The sequence below is a fragment of the Rattus rattus genome, chromosome 12, assembly GCF_011064425.1.
Source record: "Rattus rattus isolate New Zealand chromosome 12, Rrattus_CSIRO_v1, whole genome shotgun sequence".
NCBI lineage: Eukaryota > Metazoa > Chordata > Mammalia > Rodentia > Muridae > Rattus > Rattus rattus.
The window spans coordinates 69,622,773-69,633,181 of record NC_046165.1 but is presented as its reverse complement, the minus strand read 5'-3'; the positions used below and the strand labels follow the sequence as shown (position 1 = coordinate 69,633,181).

Below are 10,409 nucleotides of genomic sequence, written 5' to 3'. Positions count from 1 at the left end.
TAAATACGCCAATGTAAATTAAAACAACTTCAAGATTTTAGTTCACCCCAGCCAGAGTGGCTGAGACCAACAAACCAAACAACAGCATATGCTGCTAAACTTGTGGGGAAGACAGAACATTCACTATGGGTGGGAATGCAAATTCATGCGGCTAACTCGGGAAATCCGTGTGGAGACTCCTCAAAGAGCTAAAACGAGAGCTACCATATGACCTAGCTATGCCACTCCTTGGCACAATCCCATACTCGCCATCCTGTTCCATAGACACTTGTTCATCTGTGGTCACAGCCTATTCACAACAGTCAGGAGATGGAAACAAGCTAAACATCCTTCAGCAGACGAATGGACAGTAATGGTGCATACCCACAATGGAACACGATTCGGCTACAAAGAAAACCGAAATCATGAAATCTACAGGTAAAGGGTGGAACTGGAAAAGACTGTATTGAATGAAGTAACGCAGACCCAGAAAGACAAAGGCCACCTGCTGTTTCTCATCTCCTGTCCTTACCTCCTAATTAGCTTTTAATCTGTGTGACAAGAGTGTAGCTGCTCTACTACAAATGCTAATTATGTCCCCCACCCCACCCCACCAAAAATAAATAAATAAACAAACTGCTTACGGCACATAAGCATCTGCATGTAGCTTCAGGGAACCAGCCCCCTGATTGGTAAATAAAGATGCCAACAACCAATAGCTGGGGAGGACAGACAGAGGTGGGATTTTAGGATTCCTGGGCTTGGGACCGGAGGAGGGGAAAAAGGAGGAGATCTGCCACGTCAGGAGAGCGTGGAGGAGAGGAGAGATGCCACGCCTAAGAGTGGAAGACAGAAAGACATAGCCGCCATGTGAAGGAGCCGGAAGAGCACGGCCCAGAGGGCTGCCCAACTGGGTCTAGAGTGGCCAAGTTAGAACATGGAATTTAGTAAGAAGTAACTCGGAATTATCAGCGGGAGGTAGTGGAAGTTAGGCAGTGACCCAGCTATTGTGCTGTTTAAGGCATATTAAAATATAAAAGGAGTGTGTGTGTGTATGTGTGTGTTGTGCATCTTTCATTAGGAACATAAACCATTGGAGCGGGTAGCAAAACTGCCAATGGGATTTATTAATTAATTTTAAGTCAGCCCAAGAGCATGTTTTACTGCTGTGGATTGGCCTTTAAGCTAAGAAGGAATCATTCCAGGGCAGTCAGAGCTCTGGGGAAAGATAGGGATCAGAATTACTCAAAGTAGGGCAAGCAAAGTATGACACAGAACACAAAGACAGCTCAGCCAATGAACTTAGAGTTCCCATTTTAAAATCTCTTTTTTCAGATGCAGGTATCATCTTTTCTTGTCTGACAACAGTGCTAACATGGTACTATACCACTAATGTTAAATAAAGCTGGAAGGTGCAGGAAGGAGTGACACCACACAAGCGGAAGGAAATAACAAGGCGGGCATCACTGGAGAAGAGGCCAGGACATGACCCAGAGGGATAACGCTTGCTTAGCCTGTGTAAGGCCCTGGGGTTGATCCCTGGCACTTTGAAGGAAGAAAGAAAGGGAAGAAAAGAGGGGAGGAGGTGAGAAAGAAGAAAGAGAGGCTAGGAGTAATACAATATGTAAATAAATAAAGCCAAGAATTTATTAAAAACAAAACAAAAATAAGTGCTTTTGATGAATTTCTAGTAAAATCAATGAGAAACAAGTAATACCAGGAATAAAGACAGAAGCAGCCCCAGAGATACTAAAGAGAATAAAAAGACACTAAGCTAGTGATCAAGCCAACCAGACATGCTGAAATTGTATTGAAACACAATTTTTAAAATTATAATATCCTGGGTTGGGGATTTAGCTCAGTGGTAGAGCACTTGCCTAGCAAGCGCAAGGCCCTGGGTTCGGTCCCCAGCTCCGAAAAAAAAAATTATAATACCCTACCAAAATCAATCCAAGAGTACATAGGAAATGTGTCTAGTCTTTTATTAGCGTTTGAGAATTTCATATAATGCTTTTTGATCACAGTTACCCTTCCCCCAACTCCTCCCAGATCCTCCCTTCCCCACAGCCAAGTTCCTGTCTCTTTTTTTAAATCTTTCATGTCCAATTGGCGCTCTCATAACACACTTGGGTGTTTGACCTTCCACGGGAGCATGGTTGACCTCCTGAAGGCTACACTCTTGGAAGGAACTGACGCTTCCTCTCCCAGCAGCCATCAACTGCCAATACCTCCTCAACTCCGGTGCCTCTTCATGGCCACCTCCCTCCTGGTGTGGGGATTTGGTCTGGCTTGTGCTTATACAGGTCTTGTGCTTGCTGTCACAACTGTTCACGTGTACGGCTCTCCTGCTATGTCTGGAAAACACAGTATCATGGTGCTCATCCAAAACTCTGGTTCTTAAACACTTTCAGCATCCTCTTCTGGAGTGATCCCTGGGCCCTGGGAGGTGGGGGTATACTGTAGATGTCCCATGTTGGGACAAAGCCTTCTCAAATCTCATATTCTCTTCACCTTGATCAATGCGGGTCTCTGCGTCAAGCCCCATCTACTACAAAAAGAATCTTGTCTGCCGAAGGTTGAGAGAGCTATGGGAATAAAGATAAGTTATTGAGAGTAAGGTCGCTTGGCATGGTGGCATAGGTCTTAAATCTCAACACTCAGAAGGAAGGGAAGGGCAGATATCTATGAGTTCAAGACCAGCTTGGTCTATAAAGCAAGTTCCAGGACAGTGAGGGCTACATAATAGGAAGACCCTGTCTCAAAAATTAAAACAAAAGAGTTGTTTTTATACTATCTCCATTTAGCATAACAATATTAATCTACAGTCACAGATTTTTTTTTCCAAAAGCAAAATTCACACACAGAAGGCCTCTCTGTTAATATAATCTGATAAGCATTGTTGAGGACCTAGGAAAATGAAGATGAATCCTCCTACCAGTCGGCAGCTGTTCTCCCGTGCATCTGTTGCCATGGCAATCACTATACACTCCCAGCATCCACCTGGTCCACCTGCCCACCTTTACAGGTGCGTGCAGTTATATCACAGCCCAAATAAGAAGCAGAGCCCCCCTGACCTCCGCTCTCTCTCCTTCCTCTTCTTCTTTGCCCCCCTTTTCCCCTCCCCCATTAAACCTCCCACCCGGGGAACTGTGCTGGCCTGGTGTGATCTGTCTGGATGAGCCACCGTTCCAACACAACACATTCTGTCCCTCTTTATCTTGCCGGACAAGGTTCTGGAGTCCTGATGTCCACAGACGCAGCCTATGTACCACTTCCTGTAAGCTCCAGTCAGGCAAGAGAAAATTCCCCCTTTTCATCCAGAAAATTGGGTAAGGGAATAACATTTAACAATGGCTTCCTCAGAACTACTCGCATGCAAAGACATATTTCATCATATATACAGGCACTTAGCATAGTGCCATGTCTTCTGGGCATTGTCCCCTAAACCTGATGATCAGGATATTACTTGGCTCAATTCCCTGAGCAGAAGGCAGGAAACCCAAGGGTCTCATCTCCAATCCCAGACTCTCCATCTGCTTCTCTTTCTGTCCTCAGAGGCTGGGGGGTCTACAGTGTCAGTGAAACAGCCCTGCAGGGACTAACAAAGATTCTGGCAGTGGAGGTAGGAGAAATAAGTTCCTTGTGAACAGCCTACCACCAGGAGTCATCGACATAGACTTCGGGCAAGTGGTGAGGACCAAGGGCCCGAAGCCCTTCTACCCACTAAATATAGGGTGCCTGCCACTTCCCAGCTATGCCCCACAAGAGCCTGCCCTCTTTTTGTTTCTGACTCTCCCTCCACTCCTCCCAGTTCCCCCAAATACACCTCCCCTTGCTCCCAAGCCCACTCCTCCTCCATTTCTCTTCAGAAAAGAACAGGGCTCCCAGGGATAACAACTGAACACAGCATAACAAGACACAATAAGACTAGATGCATCCCCTCATATTACATAGGATGAGGCTACCCAGTAGAAAGGAAAGTGTCCCAGGGGCAGGCGAACGAGTCAGAGACAGCCCTAATCCCACTGTTAGGAGTTCCACGAAAACACCAAGCTAACGACCATAACATATGTACAGAGGCCTTGGCACAGACCCATGAGGGCTCCCAGACTTCCATCTCCTGCTTCAGTCTCTGTGAGCCCCTATGGGCCCTGCTTAGCTGACTCTGTGGGCCATGTTCTCCTGGTGGGATCAGCACTCTTAGGCTTAGACCTCCTTTTGCTCAGTTACTCTGGTCCACAGCTCTTGGGGTCCACATTAGAATCAACATCAGGGTCATCCCAGAGTGTCCCACTGAAGCCCTTTCACTAACACAGCACACGGCACGTAGAGCCCGTGTGACCACATCTGGCGTGAACAGTCCTTTAACTTTTGACCTTGCCTTTAGCCCACTGAAGACTCAGCCCTTGAGGAACATTTGAAGTCTTTCTGTGGAATGCAGAGAAGGGTTAGAGTGAAGCAGATTCCCTTGTAGATCTGAATTAAAATGACCTCAGAACCTACATGAAAGAGGAAACATCATAGCCTAGTGCTCCACAGGTCACTGGCCATTCCCCTTTCTAGGATCTGAAGACCCCCAAAACCTCTGTAGTTCCTTTCAGAGCTCACAAGTCTTCAGTCAGGGTCCTTTGTTCATCCTCCCAGGCTCTTGATTCTACAGTCTTACACAAGCACTTGGGGCTGGTGTGGTAGGGGCCCCTGCCTTAGCATTTCTCCTCTCTCCATGCAGAGTGAGTCAGCCTGAGGACAGTGCAGGACTCATGTCTTTCCTGAGCTCCCCAGAGGTCAGCTATATCAATGGTGAGAACATCACTGTAGCTGACTGATCCCCCCACATCTAAGGCCAGAGCTCAGGCTCACCTCTCCACATAGGAGCTCCGTGTGACCCTAGAGCACGGGTTGCAGTATTTTTAAAAATAAGCCTGTGTTCTAAATGTGTACACTTCTGTTCAAAGCTTTTAACAGGTGAATAAAACCTCATTAGAAAAACAGCAATACAGAACTATCGTTAAAAGGAACAAAAAACAATGTCAGTTGCCAGAAAACAGAATGTGGGACTTGAGTGCCTCAGACAGAGTTGAGCAGTTCCCCTTTGCTAGAAGCAAAGATTGGCTTTCCGAGCATGTGAAGTATTTCCTAAACATTTCTGTGAGCTGGCCTCTTCCTATCTACTTCTGCAGCTAAGGACACTCACTGAGACTTAAAGTTGATGCTCTGAGAAGACGCATGTGGTCCTGAGTGGGAGCTGAACCCTACTTTGTTTCTACAACGGAGAGGGAACGGCATGGTGCTCATGCCTGAGGGAACAGCATGGCGCTCATGCCTGAGGGAAGAGCATCCCAGGGGGTTCTTATTCTCCCTTCAGATTCCTACCTTGAAAGCCCTGAGCTGGTCTGCTGCACCCCTGCACACACCCACCTCGGGGTGTTAGTGGGATAAGTCTTTTCCCTTTGTATACTTATTACCTCAGTAGATTCTCACAGTTGTGGAAAGCTAGCTAACACACACAGAAGGACAGTCAACATTGTCTTTCTGAAAACTCAATTCCAGGGCCCTCCAGAGTCCAAACATTCTCAGATAATGGACACGAACCATCACTGCCCCATGCCTCTGGGCTGGGTCAAAGCATCATCGCCTGAAAGGAACAGAAAATATATTTCAATGTCCTTCTGCTGACCCTGAGAGGAAAATATAGGCAGAAAGAGAATATGGAGTGGAGTGAGTGAGAGAAAGGTCTGAAGAGAGCTAGATCTAAAACACGAGTGTTTGGAGACCACACCAAATTGCATAGTCAGACCGACTCAGAATGCTCCCAAGTCCCCAGGCCTGGGAGATAGTGCAGTGTAGTGCCCAGCACTCCTCAAGCCCATACCAACCTCTGTATGTAAAGAAGACAGAGGCTATAGGACAGGGTCCAAGGATCTGGGGAGAGAGGAGCCATCAAAGGGAAATCACCTCTCAAGCACACTGGGCCATGTTGGGAATGGCAGCTGAACTGGAAAGGTTTGTCTGCTTTAATGTGGTGTGACTGGGAGGGGTCTTGTTTGCACTAAATGGACTAGAACTGCCCAGCCCCTACTCTTCAGAGGCTCTATTGGTGTTTTAAAGATAAATTGTAATTAAGTGGATTTCTAATTGTTACGTGTCTATCTATGTACAGTAGATAATAGGTCTACTGAATTTTTGTCTGCTCTCTTTAAGAACAAAAACACAAATAAATGAAAGAAAGGCAAAGGGGAATCTTAGCCCATGAACTGATTTCCAGACTTGAGCCAGTTTGGAGACCCAAATCCCCTTGAATGAAAGGACAACCAGATTCCATTGAGGAAAGACCTTTATAAAATACCTAAAAATTTTACTGTTAGCCTCTCTCCAGAAACCTTCGACATTTTATAAGGGTGACTGTACACTGAGGGAAAGGAAACAATCAGACTTTCCAGGGTCTACTGAATACTGGTTCTGAATAGACCTGAATCCAGGAGCCCTCAAAGAACATGACCCTCCAGTTAAAGTAGGGGCTTATAGAGGTCATGTGAGTAGGGGTTTTGACTAAAGTCCAACTCTCGGTGTGTCCACTGAGTCCTCAAATTTATTCTGTGATTGTATCCCCAGTCCAGGAATGTACAATTGGGATAGATATACCTAGACATTGGTAGAACTCTCACCTGTAGAATTCCCTGCCCTGTAGCATGAGGACTCTTATGTTTGGAAAGGCCAGATGGAAGTGTAGAGTTACTATTACAAGGGAAAATAGTAAATCGGGAAGTGTTTACTGCTCTAGAGATGATGGAACCTGGGAGAATGGAGCTGGTAGATTCCCACACAATAGCCGACTTTACTCTGAGCATCAGACAATATATACTCTGAAGGTTAAGAGGAGTCACATGAGTGAAGTGCACAAGGGCAAGCTGTATGTGGTAGGCAAACCGCACGCTGCAGAAATATGTCTCCCCATAGAGGCACATAAACAACTAACAATGACCATTTGTAATGAATAATCTGAAGTAAACTCGCTCCTACCTGCGGCACCTGGGAGGGGCACGAAAGCATAACCCCAGGACAAATCCATGCTTTTCTTTTTTAAGAAACATGAGCTCACAAGACGCTTGTTTTCTTGGAGTTTTCTCACAAGCACTCAGAATTCTCCTCGCACGACTCCATTCTTGGACTGTGTTTCAACAAACAGTCCTGGGGGAATCACGGAAGTTAGTGTCACCATCAAGGACTTTAAAGATGGCGGGAATGGTGGTTACCATCACATGTCCTTTTAACTTTCCTATCTGACCAGTGCAGGAGACAAGATGGGTCATGGAGAATGAAAACTCAATCAATTAATGATTCAACTTGCAGCTGTTGTACCAGATGTGGTGTCCTTACTTAAGCAGATCAGCATGACTCCTGGTACGTGGTATGCAGATATTGGTCTAGCAAATGCCCTTTTCTTGGTTTCTGTCCATAAGGACCACCAGAAGTAATTTCAGTTGGCGAGGCCAGCAATTTCAACCTTTACAGTTTTACCTTAAGGATTTACTGTCTCTCTGGTCCTGTGTCACAACTTAGTTTAAAGGCATCTTTACCATCTGTCTCTTCCACAGAAGATTACTTCCGTCAACCATATTGATGACATTATGCTGATTTGACCAAGTGAGCAGGAGGGAGCAACCACCAACCAAAATTCAAGAACTGTTTGCATCAGGGAGATTTTTGGAAGTCCAGTGATGTGGAAAATGCTGAGATGTCCCTTCTAAGGTAAAGGATAAATCATCGGCCCCTCCCACCACCAAGAAAACACAATGGTTAGCGGGACTACTCGGATTTTAGAGACAACACATTCCTCACTTGGATGTGTTACTCTAGCCCATACACCAAGTGACTTTCGAAGCTGCTTGCTCTGCATGGGGCCAGGGACAGGAGAAGGCTCTTCAACAGGTCCAGGCTGCTGTACAGACTGCTCTATCACATAAGAGATCTTTGGGATTTGGAGCAAGACTCTAACATCATCTGCAGATAACTATTGTCCTTTTAAAGATGGGATAGAGGATTTCTGGGAAACCAGGAAAGTGGATGACATTTGAAATGTAAATAAATAAAATATCCAATAATCAATCAATCAATCAATCAACCAATCATTGCTTGGCCTGCTCGTGAGTCATAGAAACAGAACATTTTGCATTGGGCCATCAAGTTACCAACCTGAGCTGCCCGTCGTGAACTGAGTGTTATTTGGCCTGTCAAGTCATGACGTACAATGTGCACAGCAACAATCTATTGTCAAATAGAGGTGGTAGGTACATGACCAGGCCCGAGCAGGTCCTGAAGGCACAAGCAAGTTACATGAAGAAGTTGCCCACATGCCTTCGGTTTCTACAATATCACCTGCTCCACTCACGCACCTCACAGGGTGTGCCCCATAATCAGTTGACTGAGAAAAGGGAGACCAGGGAATGGTTTGCTGATGGTTCTGCACATTATGCAGGCACCACCCAAAAATGGACAGCTACAGCATCCCATGCTCCTCATCACCCTAAAGCGATTGACCTGATAGAAACCTCATGGAATGCCTTTTGGAAGAAACAGTTACAGCACCAATTAGGTGGCAGCAGCATGGAAGGCTGGGACAAGGTTCTCCAGGAGGCAGAAAGAATATACTTCAAATCAATGTCCGATATATTGTACAGTTTCTCCCATAGCCAGGATTCCTGGATCCAGGAATCAAGGGGTGGAAAAGGGAGTGGTTTCACTCACTATCTTCCCTTGTGACCCACTAGGAAAATATTTGCTTCCTGTTCTGCCACCTTAAGTTCTCTTGGCCTAAAAGTCTTGGTTCCAGAAGGAGGAGCATTCCTGCCAGGAGCCACAACAAATATCCCATTGATCCAGAAGCTCAGCCTTCCCCCTGGACACTTTAGGCTTCTGTTGCCTTTCAATCAACAGGCTAAGAAAAGATTAACTGTTAAGAGAGGCGATTGATCCAGACTACCAATGGAAAGTTTCTCCACAATGAAGGCAATAAGGATTATGCCTTGGAAAGTAGGAGATCTTTTAGGATGTCTCTTGATGCTGCCATGTCCTGTGACTAAAGTCAATGGAAAACTACAACAGCCTAATCCAGGCAGGATATCACAAACCCTGGAGGAATGAAGGTATGGATCCCTCCTCCAGGAAAAGAGCCAAGACCACTAAGGTGCTTTCTGAGAGTGGAGGAAATACAGGATGGGTAGAAGAAGGAAGTAGTTATAAATACAAGCTAAGATCACACGACCACTTGCAGAACTGAGGATTATAATTGGCATGGTGGTTTCTGTCAATGTGTTTGTACAGATATTTGTGTTTTCTATCCTTGATTTCTTTATCATGTAATGTAGCACCAATTAAGAATTCCAGTGATTCCTCTCTTACCGAGACCGGTCAACATGAGCTGAGTTCGAACCAAGACCGTGAAGAAGGAGGCCCGGGTCATCATCGAGAAGTACTACACACGCCTGGGTAATGACTTCCACACCAATAAGCATGTGCGCGAGGAGATCGCCATCATCCCCAGCGAAAACCTTCGGAACAAGATAGCCAGCTATGTCACGCATCCGATGAAGCGGATTCAGAGAGGTCCTGTGAGAGGCATCTCCATCAAGTTGCAGGAAGAAGAGAGGGAGAGGAGAGAGAATTATGTTCCTGAGGGCTCAGCCCTAGATCAGGAGATCATTGAGGTAGATCCTGACACCAAGAAAATGCTGAAGCTTCCGGGCTTTGGCCGTCTCTCCAACCTCTAGGTCACTCAGCCTACGGTTGGGATGAATTTCAAAACACCACATGGAGCTGTTTAATCTGTTTTGCCATATTTTCAATAAACCTGAAAACAAGAAAAAAAAAAGAATTCCAGTGATTGTTATATTTAGGTTTTAAGATAACTAAACTAATGTTCCTCAAGGGACATTGACACCTATTCTAACTTATAATTGACACATATTCTAAATTGTATAATGTGTTTGTGGTTTCAAGGGGAGAGCTATATCATATTAAGCATAATTTTACGACCTTGTTAAATATATAGTGTTTGTGGTTGTGTGTGGGTTAATTATATCATGTCGGGTGTAATCATGAACTGGCTGTTGTTTTTTGGGTTTTTTTTTTGTTGTTTTTGTTTTTTTGTTTTGTTTTGTTTTGTTTTGGAGCTGGGGACCGAACCCAGGGCCTTGCGCTTGCTAGGCAAGCGCTCTACCGATAAGCTAAATCCCCAACCCCTGGCTGTTGTTTTTACTTGGAGATTAAGCATGACATAAGGAGATATGATTATGTGTCAAGTTGACAAGGGGTGGACTTGTGATTGGCCATTCTTGGTTGTCAACTTGACTACATCTGGAATTACTAGAACCTAAGAGGCGAGGTACTCGTATGTGGGATTTTTTTTTTCTTAGTTAAATCATTTAAAGTGG

The 10,409-nt window shown here is 45.2% G+C and overlaps 1 pseudogene; it reads left to right on the top strand.

Moving 5' to 3' along the window:
• The first annotated feature begins 9,392 nt into the window (after positions 1–9,392).
• Positions 9,393–9,800, top strand: LOC116913942 (annotated as a pseudogene).
• Positions 9,801–10,409: the final 609 nt, after the last annotated feature.